Consider the following 19185-nt stretch of genomic DNA (forward strand, 5'->3'; position numbering starts at 1 on the left):
AAAAAAAGTTACAGTTTATATTGTTCCTTTCTGTTCCTTTTTAAACCTCTGAAATATATATTTTATATATTTAGATCAACATTAAATTACTTCTCCAATCAGTACAGATAGAGCAGCTTGCTATGGAGCGGGCAAGCTATTTACATGTATTGGGCAGACGAGTGTAGGGCGCGAGATGCGACTGACATTTTGTGGGTGGCGATAGAGCAAGAGAAGGTGGAGGAGGAGGAGGTTTGGCTTGAAGCGTTGTGGATCTTGTTGTTATGACATGCATTATCTGAATTAGGTCCACAGAATTGCATACGGAGGAGCGGCTTCTCTGAACTTCAGAGAGTTGGCTAACGTTGGACTAACGTTGGACCAGAGCTAGCTAACTAACAAGCTTGTGTGTGCAGATCAACATCATTAAAATAAAAGCACGTCTTACTTTTTTTTGTAGGGGGAGGCAGGTAGCCTAGTGGTTAGAGCGTTGGGCTAACAACTGAAAGGTTGCTAGATCGAATCCCCGAGCTGTCAAGGTAAAAATCTGCCGTTCTGCCCCTGAACAAGGTAGTTAACCCACTGTTCCTAGGTAGTCATTGTAAACAAGAAATTGTTCTTCACTGACTTGCCTAGTAAAAAAGAAATCCAATGTGATAGCTATAGTATCCTTAACTAGCATTGATAGATTCATACATTTTTCTCTGATTAAATATCTTTCTCCCTAATTTCTGAATCACACTTGTAACATCAGAAGGCTACAGTAAACTATTGGTGGTTTAAAGACAACTGGGAACTAGGAAAAAAATGAGGTCAAATCATGATGTCAGTGAACAACAGGTTGGAAAGTCAGAGCTCTAGAAAGATGCCAGAGTTTCTGACTTGGAATTCTGAGTTGGATGACTGCTCAAAAATATTTTTTGCAGTCGGAGCTAGTTTTTTCCACAAGTACCCAGTTGTCTTGAACACACGGAAGTTGGAGATTTCCGAGTTCCGAGTTGTTTTTAACACGGCATACACTTTGGAGGGGGAGGGACCGGTACCCTACGCACACACACTGTCAAAGATTTTCAGCTGGCAGACAGGCAGACACTGGAGTAAGTTTCTGAGTGACAGAGTGAGGACTTTGCATAGGTGCTTTGTTGTGTTTTTTGTGGAACTGGAAAAAAATGCCCTTAACGTAAAATAACATTATTAACCCTCTCCCACACATTTAAAATAACGGTTTTGTTCCGTTACAGAATAGATCACTTTCGTTCTCGGTTCTGCTTCTGTTCCTCGAAAATGTTTGTTATTTTACGGTTTTCGGTTCTGTTCCCTGAACTGGTTTTAACCAGGCCCCCAGTTTCCGGTCTGGAGCATGAAGTTACCAGCTCTGCTGGTCGGCTACTGCATAGCAATCTAGCTATGCCAAAAGCCCTGGTCTGCCCTAGAAAACCTATGTAAATTACGATCGCCATAATAGCCAAACCAAAACAATTTAGAGGGCCGTTTAGTATGGAGGACCAAACCTTTCTTATTAGAATTACATAAATAAATGCACACATAAATTATAGAAATACATGAATAAATAAATGCACACATAAATAGATACATAAATGGATAAATGAATGAACACAAAAATAGATAATGATTTAAATAATTAGTCCCACTTTCTTTAATTTTATACATTTATATTATTTATGCATTTATTTATTTATGCATTTCCTCCTCCAATATGATAATGAGGGGGTGTCAAGCAATCATATTGGTTGATCAATGCCATGGCGCATTGGTCGATTGTATTTGCCTGGGCTGCGTTCAGTATGGCAGAACATGTTCAAAGTTTATAGGCCATGTTTTATATTAGCAACCCCCCAAACAATAATATGTAGCGCATATAGCTATGTACCAATATGATATGTCACTTTTTTTGTTTGCACCAGTTGGCTGTGTTATGAGTGGGTTGCTTTTGACAATAGAGCTTGCCAGCTTGTAGTCCTAAAACCGGGAAATTAGATACCTCTGGTTTGTTCAGCCATCCCTATGTGAAAAACGAATGGCTTTGGAATAAACGCTGAAAATAAGATCTGAGGTTAACACAGGCTTAGGAGATCTTATACGTTTTGTTCTATGAGATAATAGCAGTCAGTTAACATGACCTTTACGAATTATGAAGCCTTTATGTGCTTTATGTGATGTTTTTATAACATAAATTCTTCAGAATTCACAAAAAGTTACGTTAGCTGCTGAAGATTATCTCATAGAACAAAACTTATAAGATCTCTTAAGCCTGTGTTTATCACAGACCTTATTTTAGGCGTTTATCCAAAACCCCTACAAAAACGCCATTCATTTTCTCTATAGGCCTTGTGCAGCAAACCATGGCGGAGTTAGTGCCTACAAAAAGGAATTACTATTTCTCTCTATAAGACACCAGACTACAGCCATATAGTTTTGAACCTAGAAGAAGACCAAGAGAAGGGAGTAGACAAGAAGGAGCTGACTGGGATGGGCGAGAGGAATGTCCAGTTGGCCAGAAAAGCATGCTAAGCTAACGTTAGTGAGTATCAAGCTAGCTAGCTTGGCTACAACTGATGGCATTGAATTAACTAGCTAGCTGGGTTTTACAGACAGATTCTCAGTTTTACACTTAGCTAGCTGGCTAGATAATAAACTAAAATGCAATTATTATAAACCGTTATTATCTAGCTAGCTACGGTAGGTAAACATCTGTCAGATGTAAAGCAAGCAGGATCGTGGCATGTGTCAGAAGCAATGCATGTTGGCTAGCTCACATTAGCTAGATCACTTATTAAGCAATAGAGTGGATACTTAACCTCTAAAAGTCTGAGCCACATTTATAAATGGCAAAACAGAGTAAAAAATGTATCATACGGAATAAGGTTTTGAAGTGTCTGTCCTAGGAGATATAAGAAAGCTCAGGAAATATTTTTCTATTATGGACACATATTTAACCCCTTTTTTTGTTGGTACAAAACTACCTCCATACTTCCATGAATGTTTTAAACCGGTACAGGGTTACTTTCAGACGAGACACTTGTGGGGTTCGTAGGGCAAAATGGGGAACACCATTGTGTTTGTGAGAATCTCATCTTTCCATAGTGGTCATATTGTGCCAAACCGCTACAGACGTTTTCGTGACAAGACCGTATTTCGGGATGTCTCATGGTCTGACAAACACTGCTTTAGCTCGACCATCTTCCACCGCAGATACGAAAGACCGACATAAGAGGATGCAGTGGATTGAGACTCAGCCCATGAAGATCTCTCAAGCTTAAACTGACAGATTTAAATCAAATCAAAGTTTATTTTTCACGTGCGCCGAATACAACAGGTGTAGACCTTACAGTGAAATGCTTACTTCCAGGCTTTAACCAATAGTGCAAAAAAGGTGTTAGGTGAACAATAGGTAAGTAAAGAAATAAAACAACAGTAAAAAAACAGGCTATATACAGTAGCGTGGCTATAAAAGTAGCGAGGCTACATACAGACACCGGTTAGTCAGGCTGATTGAGGTAGTATGTACATGTAGACATGGTTAACGTGACTATGTATATATGATGGACAGAGAGTAGCAGTAGCGTAAAAGAGGGGTTAGCGGGTGTTGGGTGACGGGACACAATGCAGATAGCCCGGTTAGCCAATGTGTGGGAGCACTGGTTGGTCGGCCCAATTGAGGTAGTATGTACATGAATGTATAGTTAAAGTGACTATGCATATATGAGAAACAGAGAGTAGCAGCAGCGTAAAAAGAGGGGTTGGGGGGGCACACAATGCAAATATTCCAGGTAGCCATTTGATTACCTGTTCAGGAGTCTTATGGCTTGGGGGTAAAAACTGTTGAGAAGCCTTTTTGTCCTAGACTTGGCACTCCGGTACCGCTTGCCATGCGATAGTAGAGAGAACAGTCTATGACTGGGATGGCTGGGGTCTTTGACAATTTTTAGGGCCTTCCTCTGACACCGCCTGGTGTAGAGGTCCTGGATGGCAGGCAGCTTAGCCCCAGTGATATACTGGGCTATACGCACTACCCTCTGTAGTGCCTTGCGGTCGGAGGCCGAGCAGTTGCCATACCAGGCAGGGATGCAACCAGTCAGGATGCTCTCGATGTTGCAGCTGTAAAACCTTTTGAGGATCGCAGGACCCATGCCAAATGTTTTTCGTTTCCTGAAGGGGAATAGGCTTTGTCGTGCCCTCTTCACAACTGTCTTGGTGTGTTTGGACCATTCTAGTTTGTTGTTGATGTGGACACCGAGGAACTTGAAGCTCTCAACCTGCTCCACTACAGCCCCGTCGATGAGAATGGGGGTGTGCTCGGTCCTGCTTTTCCTGTAGTCCACAATCATCTCCTTAGTCTTGGTTACGTTGAGGGATAGGTTGTTATTCTGGCACCACACTGCCAGGTCTCTGACCTCCTCCCTATAGGCTGTCTCGTCATTGTCGGTGTTCAGACCTACCACTATTGTGTCGTCTGCAAACTTAATGATGGTGTTGGAGTCGTGCCTGGCCATGCAGTCGTGGATGAACAGGGAGTACAGGAGGGGACTGAGCACGCACCCCTGTGGAGCTCCAGTGTTGAGGATCAGCGTGGCAGATGTGTTGCTACCTACCCTCACCACCTGGGGGCGGCCCATCAGGAAGTCCAGGATCCAGTTGCAGAGGGAGGTGTTTAGTCCCAGGATCCTTAGCTTAGTGATGAGCTTTGAGGGGGATTTTTTTTTTTTTTAACTTAGATTGACACATGGCTGCGTCAATAGACTCTTAAGGATTCATTAATATGGTTGTCATTTAGCTAGCTAGCTAGCTACCTTGGCTAATTTTCTTTAATAACATCCATTTTTTAAGCTGTCTGGCTGCAAAATTAGGTCCCAACTTACTAGGTAAGTTGGTCAGGGCTGCGTTCAGTCAATAGAACGTTAAATTGAACGGAAACGGTTCTGTACTGAACAGAACGGAGCAAACGTATCTCAAAGACGGTTCAAGAACATTTTGGAATAACATGGCGTTCAGTACCAACCATTCCGCAACGTAGCAAACGTTCAAGCGAACTGAATGCACTCCAGGTGTGGTGCTAAGTTGGAGCAAAGTCCTGCAGTACCTGCGGCCCTCTAGAAACAGGGCTGCCCACCCGTCTAAGATAACCTCCCCAATGTCATTGTAATTGTACTGTTACGCAGGGTGGAGCAGGTGAACCCAAGTGCAGACTCAGACGAGGAGACAGGGATAAGGTAACCAAGGTATTTATTGAAAAGCGGGGGGGAGATGGGGTGCAGGCCAGGGGGAGCTCGGGCAGGTAGCAGGGAACCAGGAACTGAAGCTGCGGCAAGGGGAGCAGGGGCAGGGTAAGCAGGTCCAGAGCGAAATCCAAGGAAGCAGAAGAGCGGGGGTCCAGGGCAGGGAAGCAGGACTGATGAGACGAGGGACTGGCGACAGGGACCAGAGTCAGAGCGGACAGAACTGTAGTGAAGAGAAAAGCAGTGTCAGGCTAGGGAAAACAGGCACCACGGGATAATAAGCTCTATGCTGGCACAAACGGCTTGAAATGCAGACTCCTGCGCAAAGGCTACAATCTAGCGGCATGGAAGTGGCAGGGCTGAGTATTTGTAGAGGTCTTGATTATTGACCAGGTTGCAGCTGGTGGGGATCTGCTCTGACTCCAGCACACCCGTCTCCACTCACACAATCAGATACACCCACACAGAGCGAGAGAGGGAGAGTGCACTGGGGCGGTGGTGGCAGGTTAGGGAGACACAGGGTGAGAAGTAGAGGGCGTGGCAGGAGAAGATGTAACATGTACTCAGTGTGAAGGCAAAAATCCTAAAATCCTTTGAGTTCCTTTGTGTATATGGGCCCTGGCCTGTCCGCATGCTGGCCTGTCAGCAATGCCACTCCACCTGAAATGCAACAACAACAAAACAAAGTCAGTAACTTAGCTAACTAGCTAATGTAACACTAATGTAAAATGTGCACAAGCCCCCTAATCAGCCAAATTATATGAAAACAGCGCAACCTATTCGCAGTAAAATTAGGACGGGCATTTTTCTTGCCAACTTTCAGTCAAAAATACATATTTAAACAGGCAGGGGAACAAAGTCGTTTGACAAAAACTGTTCAAATGGTAACTAGTTTTAGCAGTTGATGTTATTCTTCAATAACACAGACCCCAGAGCAAATCAGGAGGAGAAAAATATATTTATTCAAAGAGAACAAATCATAGTAGTTATGCTGGAAAATGGATGGTAGATGTTCATTCTTCCCTGTTCTCAGTGTTTTCTCCTCTGAACAAAGAGACTGGATGTAGTTTATACCCAAGCCTAGCCTGTGGTTGACCAATTAGAATTCCTTGCAATAAATTTGGGCCAATGGCCAATGGCCAAATACCCAGTATCCCATTTCTGTCACGCCCTGACTTTAGTTATATTTGTTTTCTTTATTTTTTGGTTAGGTCAGGGTGTGACAAGGGTGGTTTGTTTAGTTTTTGTATTGTCTAGGGGTTTTGTCTTGTCTAGGGTTTTTGTTTGTCTATGGTGATTTTGTATGGTCTAGGGGTATGTAGGTTTATGTTGGCCTGAATTGGTTCCCAATCAGAGACAGCTGTTTCTCGTTGTCTCTGATTGGGGAGCCTATTTAGGTTGCCATTTTCCATGTTGGTTTTGTGGGTAGTTGTTTTCTGGTTTGTGTGAGTACCTGACAGAACTGTTGGTTTTGTGGGTAGTTGTTTTCTGTTTTGTGTGAGTACCTGACAGAACTGTTGCGTTTTGTTCCACTTTTGTTTTTTGTTTCAGTGTTCAGGTTATTAATAAACATCATGAACACGTACCACACTGCGCTTTGGGTTACTCCTTCTTCCTCAGATGAACATCGTGACAATTTCAGGCTCAATGTATAGACAATTTGGACCAATGAGAATTTGCCACATGTAGCTATGAGTCCCAGACTGGGACCCCTACACAGATTCTAAACAGATGTTGAACTGAAAAACAACCCTTGTCCCTGACCCATTAATCTTCAGTTCCACATTACAGAAAAACAACTACTTCCATTGATTGTTAATTCCCTGCGTTGTGTATTTATCTTTAAATATTCTTACACTAGCTTGTCTTTTAAAGCTACCAATTATTTAGCTAGTTGTTATTTTCTAGAAACCTAGCATGAGTCCACTTAGCTAGCTAAGGTGAACTCTGTTGGCGGTAGTAAGGCAATAGTTCATGGCATTTACATTTATTTCTTTTTTAACATTTTACCTTTATTTAACTAGGCAAGTCAGTTAAGAACAAATTCTTATTTTCAATGACAGCCTAGGAACAGTGGGGTAACTGCCTTGTTCAGGTGCAGAACGACAGATTTGTCAATTTTATCAATCAGATAAATAGCTAGCAAATATATTCGTTAACCTATGTGTCCCTTGTAGCAGCAAGCTGACCCACACGGAAAAACAGGTAATCAGCCTACTCAGTGACTGACACCCAGAGAACACAACTGTGAAGAGTTTACACATATTAGCATGGTAGCTCTTATTGCAGGACTTTGACTGTGGTATATCACCTCCCCAGTCAGTCTATTGTTTGTATTGGACATTTATATTGCAATATACAGCCTTACCTAAGGATCTTGGGTCCATGAAATGCTGTATCAGCCTACTCAGTGACACCCACAGAACACAACTGTGAAAAGAGTACATCAATATTTGTGTCGTAGCTCTTATTGCAGGACTTTTACTGTGGGAAATCACCTCATTATTCAGCTTATTGACTGGTGAGCTAATGTGGCTCATTTCACAGTAGTGTCATTTCACACTGGTGTCAAAGTCCTGCAGTAAGAGCTACGACGCTAATATTATGTAACCTCCTCACAGTTGTGTTCTGGACTAATGCCCCATTTCGTGGACCCAAGATCAATAGGTAAAGCTGTACATTGCAATATGAATGTTCAATACGCTGAATAGTGAGATGATTTCCCACAGTTAAAGTCCAGCAACAAGAGTTACGATGCTAATATTTGTGTAAACTCTTCACAGATGTGAACATTTCATGAACCCAAGATATATAGGTAAGGCTGTACAATGCATACAGTATGCCCACAAATCAATTCTGAAGTCTAATACATCCACTGCGATTTCAACTGATTTAAATGTTTTGGTCAAATCAACTAATTATTGTTTTTTGTTGGATTTATGTAACATTCCAAACTTGTTAAACATTATCCAGTCCAAATATGCCATGATTCCACAATTTGTATCTGTTTGCATCAGTTTTAACTCAGGACTTTTATTCTGAAGGCAAACTGCAAATTCTACTATTGTGGCTAATTTCATATTGGTGGTGCAAAAGCCAGCAAAAGCAGTCGAGCAACGCACCTTGACATTGATCAACCAATGGTGTTTTAGATACCACCCACAGGCATTTGATTGACAACCCCTCATTATCATATTGGAGGAAGAAATACAGAAATGAATAAATATATAAATGAATTTAAGTTTGAATAATTAGATAATACATAGATATATAATTAAATACATACAGATATGTAGAAAAAATGAATACATATTTTTTTCTTGCTCATTTATTTAATTATGTGTGGATTTATTTATTTATCTATTTATGTGTATTATTTATTCATTAATTTCATTATAATTGCAGGAGGTTTGGTCCTCCATAAGCTAGCTAACTAGCTAAGTCTAAAACTGAGAGTCTGGATGTAAAACGCAGCTAGCTAGCGAACTCAACTTTGTCAGTTTTAGCCAAGTTAGCTAGCTTGATACTCATTAACGTTAGCTTACCATGCTTTTCTGTCATGCCCTGATCTTTTTCACCTGTCTTTGTGGTTGTCTCCACCCCCCTCCAGGTGTCGCCCATCTTCCCCATTATCCCCTGTGTACTAATAACTGTGTTTTCTGTTTGTCTGTTGCCAGTTGGTCTTGTTTGTCAAGCTTACCATTGTTTGTCCTGTCAGCTCCTGTCTTTTCCCAGACTCTCTTTTTCTCGCCCTCTTGGTTTTTGACACTTGCCTGTCCTGACCCTGAAACCACCCGCCTGACCCCTCTGCCTGACCCTGAGCCTGCCGTCCTGTATCTTTGCCCCTATCTGGATTTCCAACCTCTGCCTGACCTGACCCTGAACCTGCCATCCTCTACCTTTGCCTCTGTTGCTGTAATAAACTTTGTTACTTCGACACGGTCTGCATCTGGGTCTTACCTTATCCTGATACTTTTCTGGCCAACTGGACATTCCTCTCGCTCATCCCGGTCAACTCCTTCTTGCCTACTCCCGTCTTTTGGTCTTCATCTAGGTTCAAAACTATATGGCTGTAGTCCAGTGCCTTATTATCAAAAGCAACCCACTAGTAACACAGCCAGCTGGTGCAGGCAGGCAGTCAATGGCTCAGTCTTTCAAAACTATTCACCTGTTTTTACAGCAAGTAAGGACAATGTTCCATTTGTTATTTTTGTGTCTTTATGGTGCACATATCATAGATATAATTTCCAATTTCCCGCCAAAAAGTTATATTATATTGGTACATAGCTACAGTTGAAGTCGGAAGTTTACATACACCTTAGCCAAATACATTTAAACTCAGTTTTTCACAATTTCTGACAATTAATCCCAGTAAAAGTTCCCTGTCTTAGGTCAGTTAGGATCACCACTTTATTTTAAGAATGTGAAATGTCAGAATAATAGTAGAGAGAATTATATACTTTCACCACATTCCCAGTGGGTCAGAAGTTTACATTCACTCAATTAGCATTTGGTAGCATTGCCTTGAAATTGTTTAACTTGGGTCAAACGTTTTGGGTACCCTTCCACAAGCTTCCAAAAATAAGTTGGGTGAATTGTGTCCCATTCCTCCTGACAGAGCTGGTGTAACTGAGTCAGGTTTGTAGACCTCCTTGCTCGCACACGCTTTTTCAGTTCTGCCCACAAATTTTCTATAGGATTGAAGTCAGGGCCTTGTGATGGCCACTTCAATACCTTGACTTTGTTGTCCTTAAGCCATTTCGTCACAACTTTGGAAGTATACTTGGGGTCACTGTCCATTTGGAAGACCCATTTGCGACCAAGCTTTAACTTCCTGACTGATGTCTTGAGATGTTGCTTCAATATATCCACATAATTTCCCCGCCTCATGATGCCATCTATTTGTGAAGTGCACCAGTCCCTCCTGCAGCAAAGCCCCCCCACAACATGATGCTGTGCCACCCCCGTGCTTCACGGTTGGGATGGTGTTCTTCGGCTTGCAAGCCTCCCCCTGTTTCCTCCAAACATAACAATGGTCATTATGGCCAAACAGTTCTATTTTTGTTTGATCACACCAGAGGACATTTCTCCAAAAAGTACGCTCTTTGTCCCCATGTGCAGTTGCAAACCGTAGTCTGGCTTTTTTTATGGCGGTTTTGGAGCAGTGGCTTCTTCCTTGCTGTGCGGCCTTTCAGGTTATGTCGATATAGGACTTGTTTTACTGTGGATATAGATACTTTTGTACCTGTTTCCTCCAGCATCTTCACAAGGTCCTTTGCTGTTGTTCTGGGATTGATTTGCACTTTTCGCACCTTAGTACGTTCATCTTTAGGAGACAGAACGCGTCTCCTTCCTGAGCGGTATGACGGCTGCGTGGTCCCATGGTGTTTATACTTAAGTACTATTGTTTGTACAGATGAACATCTCTCTGTTTATCTTATATGCATAGTCACTTTAACTATACATTCATGTACATACTACCTAAATTGGCCCGACCAACCAGTGCTCCCGCACATTGGCTAACCGGGCTATCTGCATTGTGTCCCACCACCCGCCAACCCCTCTTTTTACGCTTCTGCTACTCTCTGTTCATCATATATGCATAGTCACTTTAACGATACCTACATGTACATACTACTTCAATAAGCCTGACTAACAGGTGTCTGTATATAGCCTTGCTACTCTTTTTTCAAATGTCTTTTTACTGTTGTTTTATTTCTTTTTTTCCCGCACCATTGGTTAGAGCCTGTAAGTAAGCATTTCACTGTAAGGTCTACTACACCTGTTGTATTCGGCGCACGTGACAAATAAACTTTGATTTGATTTTTGATTTGATTTGATTTGAACATGGTACCTTCAGGTGTTTGGAAATTGCTCCCAAGGATGAACCAGACTTGTGGAGGTCTACACATTTTTTTTCTGAGGTCTTGGCTGATTTCTTTTGATTTTCACATGATGTCAAGCAAAGAGGCACTGAATTTGAAGGTAGGCCTTGAAATACATCCACAGGTACACTTCCAATATACTCAACTGATGTCAATTAGCATATCAAAAGCTTCTTAAGCCATTACATAATTTTCTGGAATTTTCCAAGCTGTCCTCTTGAAGCTAGAGGGCAGTATTTTTATGTTTGGAAAAATAACGTTCCCAAAGTAAACTGCCTATTTCTCAGGCCCAGATGCTCGAATATGCATATAATTGGCAGATTAGGATAGAAACACTCTAAAGTTTCCAAAACTGTCAAAATATTGTCTGTGAGTATAAAAGAACTGATTTTGCAGATGAAAACCTGAGGAAATCCAACCAGGAAGTGCCTCTTATTTTGAAAAATCCCTGTTCCATTGCCTGCCTTTCCTCCATTTAAAGGGATATCAACCAGATTCCTTTTCCTATGGCTTCCACAGGGTGTGAACAGTCTTTAGACATAGTTTCAAGCTTTTATTCTGAAAAATTAGCGAAATTTATCACATCGCGTCAGTGGACTGCCAGATGTCCTTCGATTAGTTCATGCGCGCAACAGTGGTAGCTCGACATTTTTTCTCTCTCTTGTACTGAATCATTCCCCGTCCGGTTGAAATATTATCAATTATTTATGTTAGAAACAACCTGAGGATTGATTATAAAAAACGTTTGACATGTTTCTACGAACTTTACGGATACTATTTGGAATTTTCGTCTGCCCGTCATGACCTGCATGAGCCTGTGGATTACTCAACAAAACGCGCCAACCAAATGGAGGTTTTTGGATATAAAAATAATCTTTAGCGAACAAAACAAACATTTATTGTGTAGTAACTGGGAGTCTCGTGAGTGCAAACATCCGAAGATCATCAAAGGTAAGCGATTAATTTGATTGTTTTTCTGACTTTCATGACCAAGCTACTTCGCTGCTAGCTGTTTGTAATGTTTTGTCTACTGATCGATGTCCTCACACAAATGCTTGGTTTGCTTTCGCTGTAAAGCTTATTTTCAAAATCTGACACAACAGGTGGATTAACAACAAGCTAAACTGTGTTTTGGTATATTGCACTTGTGATTTCATGAAATTAAATATTTTTAGTAATTTAATTTGAATTTGGCGCTCTGCAATTCAGCGGATGTTGACGAAAATGATCCCGCTAAAGGGATCTGTGCGCCAAGAGGTTTTAAAGGCACGGTCACGTTCCTGACCTTATTTCACTTGTTTTGTCTTTATTTAGTATGGTCAGGGCGTGAGTTGGGGTGGGCAGTCTATGTTATTTGTTTCTATGTTTAGGTTTGTTCGTTTGGCCTAATATGGTTCTCAATCAGAGGCAGGTGTTTGTCATTGTCTCTGATTGGGAACCATATTAAGGTAGGCTGTTTTCACTGTTTGTTTGTGGGTGATTGTTGCCGTGTCTGTGTTTGTTCGCCACACGGTACTGTTTTCGTTCGTTTGTTCACGTCGTTTATTGTTTTGTATTTTGTCAAGTGTTTTTCGTCTTCGTTGCAATATTAAAATATGTATTCAAACCACGCTGCACTTTGGTCCGATCCTTGCTCCTCCTCAGACGAGGAGGAAGACGAGCGTTACAGGCACAGTCAACTTAGTGTATGTAAACTTCTGACCCACTGGAATTGTGATACAGTGAATTATAAGTGAAATAATCTGTCTGTAAATAATTGTTGGAAAAATTACTTGTGTCATGTACAAAGTAGATGTCCTAACCGAGTTGCCAAAACTATAGTTTGTTAACAAGAAATTTGTGGAGTAGTTGAAAAACGAGTTTTAATGACTCCAACATGAGTGTATGTAAACTTCTGACTTCAACTGTATATGCGCTACACGTTGTTTGGGGGGTGCTAACGTGAAACATGACCTTTGAACACATTCTGTCATGCTGAACTCAGCCCAAACAAATGCAATTGAGCAACGCACCGTGGCATTGATCAACCAATGGTGTGTTAGATACCACCCACATACGTTTGATTGACACCTCCTCATTATCATATTGGAAGAAGAAATATAGAAAGAAAGAAATTAATAAATAATATAAATGAATAAAATGATAGAATGTGGGATTCATAATTGTATTATTTGTGTGCATTCAATCATCCATTTATTTATGCATTTATTTATTAATCTATTTATCTATTTATTTGTTTGTCTATTTATTTATTTAATTCTAATTACAGTGGGTTTGGTCCTCCATTCCGTTCATCCCAATTCAGCAATAGAGAGAAATAGTAATAATATATTTTTGTACGCACTAATTCAGCCATGGTTCGTTGGACAAAGCCTATTGGGGAAATTAATGGCGTTTTTGTTGGGGTTTTCGATAAATGCCTAAAATTGGTATCTGGTAAACACAGGCTTAGGAGATCTTATATGTTTTGTTCTATGAGAATCTTCATCAACTAATGTCACTTTTTGTGAACTTTGAAGAATTTATATAATAATAAAACCCACAAAAAGAACATAAAGGCTTCATAATTAATAAAAGGTAATGTTAATATGGCTGAGATCCCGCTAACGGGATCGACTTGACAACAGCCAGTGAAAGTGCAGGGCGCCAAATTCAAACAACAGAAATCTCATAATTAAAATTTCTCAAACATACAAGTATTTTACACCATTTTAAAGATACACTTGTTGTTAATCCCACCACAGTGTCCGATTTCAAAAAGGCTTTACGACGAAAGCACACCAAATGATTATGTTAGGTCAGTACCTAGTCACAGAAAAACACAGCCATTTTTCCAGCCAAAGAGAGGAGTCACAAAAAGCAGAAATAGAGATAAAATTAATCACTAACCTTTGATGATCTTCATCAAATGACACTCATAGGACTTCATGTTACACAATACATGTATGTTTTGTTCAATAAAGTTCATATTTATATCCAAAAATCTTAGTTTACATTGGCGCGTTATGTTCAGTAATGTTTTGCCTCCAAAACATCCGGTGATTTTGCAGAGCCACATCAATTTACAGAAATACTCATAATAAACATTGGTAAAAGATACAAGTATTATACATGGAACTTTAGATAAACTTCTCCTTAATGCAACCACTGTGTCAGATTTCAAAAAAACTTTACGGAAAAAGCACACCATGCTATAATCTGAGTACAGCGCTCAGAGACCAAAACAAGCCATACAGATATCCGCCATGTTGTGGAGTCAACAGAAGTCAGAAATAGCATTATAAATATACACTTACCTTTGATGATCTTCATCAGAATGCACTCCCAGGAATCCCAGTTCCACAATAAATGTTTGTCTTGTTCGATAATGTCCATAATTTATGTCCAAATACCTCCTTTTTGTTTGCGCGTTATGTTCCAAAATCCAAATTGATGACGCGCAGGTCAGACGAAAAGTAAAAAAATTCCATTACAGTTCATAGAAACATGTCAAACGATGTATAGAATCAATCTTTAGGATGTTTTTAACATAAATCTTCAATAATGTTTCAACCGGAGAATTCCTTTGTCTGTAGAAATGCGATGGAACGCAGCTAACTCTCACGGGGGCGCGCCTGAGTGAGCTTGTCGCACTCTGCCAGAGACCTGACTCAAACAGCTCCCATTCCCCCCTCCTTCACAGTAGAAGCATCAAACAAGGTTCTAAAGACTGTTGACATCTAGTGGAAGCCGTAGGAAGTGCAATATGCCCCCATAGACACTGTATATTGAGTAGGCAAACCTACAAACCTCAGATTTCCCACTTCCTGATTGGATTTTTTCTCAGGTTTTGGCCTGCCATGTGAGTTCTGTTATACTTACAGACATCATTCAAACAGTTTTAGAAACTTCAGAGTGTTTTCAATCCAAATCTACAATAGATTCTAAGATATGCAAATCTATAATATGCATATCTTAGCTTCTGGGACTGAGTAGCAGGCAGTTTCCTCTGGGTACCTTATTCATCCAAGCTACTCAATACTGCCCCCAGCCATAAGAAGTTAACTGACTGCTATTATCTCAATGAACAAAACTTATAATATCTCCCAAGCCTATGTTAACCTCAGACCTTATTTTCAACATTTATTTTCCATAGGAATACGTGGGTGACGTCAGTGCTATCACTATGTACTGGTTTTAATGTGTATGGTTCCAACCCTGTAAACGTCAAACCTGAGACTGGTGTGTTGTTGGTAAGTAGCTACGTTTTCTTTATAGCTAGCTACATGTCATTATTTGACAGGTTATGCCGCTAGGCTATGATACTGTGATGTAACTCGCTGAATACATAGCCTCTCCCTAATGTGTAATGTGAGAGGAAGATTTGCATTGAACCTGAACTCATGTTGATCCGTGCAAGCTAACGTTAGCTAGCTAGTTAATAATCAACCAAACCTGACAACATGTTTGATGCATGTTGCCACCTTGCTTTTAATAATGTTTTAATTCGAACTGGCTTGATACTGTAAGATCCCTGTTAAATAATCAAGCAAACTAGCTAGCTAGCTAGCGTTTGAGGGCTTCAGCACACCCCAAAAAATATGCTCACAAGCAACAACATTATTGTGTATTTAATAGTGCAAAAATAATGATGACAGATCCCCAGATAAGGAACCAGTGGCCTGATACTAGTCCCGTTTCAGAGTAATGTAGGACATAACCACCATTGATAATGCAATCAGTGTTTGTGTCTTGTACATGTCCCTTGTGAATTAGCTGTTAACTGTTGGCTTCCATGACTGTATGATGACAGTCTTTCTTTCTCTCCTTCCCTCTATTTCTCTGATAGGAGCTGGGTCAGATCTGTAAGTCAGGCTCCTTCATGTTAACTTTTCTGCCTAAGTCAGCCAACTGTCTTTCCTATACATTGCCTTTGTTAATACTGTAAGTGCTGTTGTTTTTCTAAGGCCTGATCAGCCCTGGGTATCAATAGTGTTATCTATGTAAGACAAACATATATAAAACATATAAAAATCCACTTCTAACACCGGTATCTGTGACGAGGGGGGTCTGGAGCTGATCTACTGGCACTGGAAAACACCTTAGAAGAGATTAAAGGCGATTACTAATAAGTATAAACAGAATTTACAGATAGACAATAACCTGAATATATGGACAAGACAACACCACCCTTTCAATACATGTGTCACTCATCAACTTAACCTCTTTTTTTTCTCCTTTTTCTTTACAGATGAAGGACAGGAGAGGCTTTGGTCATGGAGTCCTCTGACTGAAAGACGGGTTGATACTGATGTCTGAACTGGGAAAGACCTTGCACTCAGCATAACATTTATACAAGCCACATATAACTTTTTTGACTTGCCACCTGACTGCACATGTCCATAACCTGGAATACATCAAATCAATAAAATGTTATTTGTCACATACACGTGTTTAGCAGATGTTATTGCGGGTGTAGCGAAATGCTTGTGTTTCAAACTCCAACAGTGCAGTAATATCTAACGATTTCACAACAATACACACAAATCTAAAGTAAAGGAATGGAATTAAGAAAATATGAATATTTGGGAAAGCAGTGTCAGAGATGGAAGGGAATAACTCACCCAATAGAGGCAAAACCTCACCCAGAGAGCTGTACATGTCAGTGTGTTAGACAGACAGAACCTCACCCAGAGAGCTGTACATGTCAGTGTGTTAGACAGAACCTCACCCAGAGAGATGTACATGTCAGTGTGTTAGACAGACAGAACCTCACCCAGAGAGCTGTACATGTCAGTGTGTTAGACAGAACCTCACCCAGAGAGATGTACATGTCAGTGTGTTAGACAGACAGAACCTCACCCAGAGAGCTGTACATGTCAGTGTGTTAGACAGACAGAACCTCACCCAGAGAGCTGTACATGTCAGTGTGTTAGACAGATAGAACCTCACCCAGAGAGCTGTACATGTCAGTGTGTTAGACAGACAGAACCTCACCCAGAGAGCTGTACATGTCAGTGTGTTAGACAGACAGAACCTCACCCAGAGAGCTGTACATGTCAGTGTGTTAGACAGAACCTCACCCAGAGAGCTGTACATGTCAGTGTGTTAGATAGACAGAACCTCACCCAGAGAGATGTACATGTCAGTGTGTTAGACAGACAGAACCTCACCCAGAGAGATGTACATGTCAGTGTGTTAGACATACAGAACCTCACCCAGAGAGCTGTACATGCCAGTGTACTAGACAGAACCTCACCCAGAGAGCTGTACATGTCAGTGTGTTAGACAGACAGAACCTCACCCAGAGAGCTGTACATGTCAGTGTGTTAGACAGACAGAACCTCACCCAGAGAGCTGTACATGTCAGTGTGTTAGACAGACAGAACCTCACCCAGAGAGCTGTACATGTCAGTGTGTTAGACAGACAGAACCTCACCCAGAGAGATGTACATGTTAGTGTGTTAGACAGACAGAACCTCACCCAGAGAGCTGTACATGTCAGTGTGTTAGACAGACAGAACCTCACCCAGAGAGATGTACATGTCAGTGTGTTAGACAGAACCTCACCCAGAGAGCTGTACATGTCAGTGTGTTAGACATACAGAACCTCACCCAGAGAGATGTACATGTCAGTGTACTAGACAGAACCTCACCCAGAGAGCTGTACATGTCAGTGTGTTAGACAGGCAGAACCTCACCCAGAGAGATGTACATGTCAGTGTGTTAGACAGACCCTCACCCAGAGAGCTGTACATGTCAGTGTGTTAGACAGACCCTCACCCAGAGAGCTGTACATGTCAGTGTGTTAGACAGACAGAACCTCACCCAGAGAGCTGTACATGTCAGTGTGTTAGACAGACAGAACCTCACCCAGAGAGCTGTACATGTCAGTGTGTTAGACAGACCCTCACCCAGAGAGATGTACATGTCAGTGTGTTAGACAGACAGAACCTCACCCAGAGAGCTGTACATGTCAGTGTGTTAGACAGATAGAACCTCACCCAGAGAGATGTACATGTCAGTGTGTTAGACAGACATAACCTCACCCAGAGAGCTGTACATGTCAGTGTGTTAGACAGACATAACCTCACCCAGAGAGATGTACATGTCAGTGTGTTAGACAGACAGAACCTCACCCAGAGAGCTGTACATGTCAGTGTGTTAGACAGACAGAACCTCACCCAGAGAGATGTACATGTCAGTGTGTTAGACAGACAGAACCTCACCCAGATAGCTGTACATGTCAGTGTGTTAGACAGAACCTCACCCAGAGAGCTGTACATGTCAGTGTGTTAGACAGACAGAACCTCACCCAGAGAGCTGTACATGTCAGTGTGTTAGACAGAACCTCACCCAGAGAGCTGTACATGTCAGTGTGTTAGACAGAACCTCACCCAGAGAGCTGTACATGTCAGTGTGTTAGACAGACATAACCTCACCCAGAGAGATGTACATGTCAGTGTGTTAGACAGACAGAACCTCACCCAGAGAGATGTACATGTCAGTGTGTTAGACAGACATAACCTCACCCAGAGAGATGTACATGTCAGTGTGTTAGACAGACAGAACCTCACCCAGAGAGATGTACATGTTAGTGTGTTAGACAGACAGAACCTCACCCAGAGAGCTGTACATGTCAGTGTGTTAGACAGACAGAACCTCACCCAGAGAGATGTACATGTCAGTGTGTTAGACAGAACCTCACCCAGAGAGCTGTACATGTCAGTGTGTTAGACATACAGAACCTCACCCAGAGAGATGTACATGTCAGTGTACTAGACAGAACCTCACCCAGAGAGCTGTACATGTCAGTGTGTTAGACAGGCAGAACCTCACCCAGAGAGATGTACATGTCAGTGTGTTAGACAGACCCTCACCCAGAGAGCTGTACATGTCAGTGTGTTAGACAGACAGAACCTCACCCAGAGAGCTGTACATGTCAGTGTGTTAGACAGACCCTCACCCAGAGAGATGTACATGTCAGTGTGTTAGACAGACAGAACCTCACCCAGAGAGCTGTACATGTCAGTGTGTTAGACAGATAGAACCTCACCCAGAGAGATGTACATGTCAGTGTGTTAGACAGACAGAACCTAACCCAG

At 41.5% G+C, this 19185-nt stretch overlaps 2 long non-coding RNA genes across 3 annotated transcripts; one reads left to right on the forward strand and one right to left on the reverse strand.

The window, feature by feature from the left end:
* Nucleotides 1-5212: 5212 nt before the first annotated feature.
* LOC120044215 lies at nucleotides 5213-7721 on the reverse strand. The gene is made up of 3 exons (XR_005476528.1): nucleotides 7585-7721; nucleotides 5662-5876; nucleotides 5213-5439 (listed from the first exon to the last, which is right to left on the reverse strand). It is a non-coding gene; the product is annotated as an uncharacterized LOC120044215 (long non-coding RNA).
* A 71-nt stretch (nucleotides 7722-7792) lies between these two features.
* LOC120044216 lies at nucleotides 7793-16527 on the forward strand. 2 transcript variants are annotated; one of them, XR_005476529.1, is made up of 5 exons: nucleotides 7793-7883; nucleotides 8000-8031; nucleotides 15237-15333; nucleotides 15930-15945; nucleotides 16332-16527. It is a non-coding gene; the product is annotated as an uncharacterized LOC120044216 (long non-coding RNA). The 2 variants fall into 2 exon arrangements; XR_005476530.1 differs by lacking the exons at nucleotides 7793-7883; nucleotides 8000-8031 and adding an exon at nucleotides 11151-11201.
* Nucleotides 16528-19185: the final 2658 nt, after the last annotated feature.

This window comes from Salvelinus namaycush, chromosome 3, assembly GCF_016432855.1.
Source record: "Salvelinus namaycush isolate Seneca chromosome 3, SaNama_1.0, whole genome shotgun sequence".
Lineage (NCBI taxonomy): Eukaryota > Metazoa > Chordata > Actinopteri > Salmoniformes > Salmonidae > Salvelinus > Salvelinus namaycush.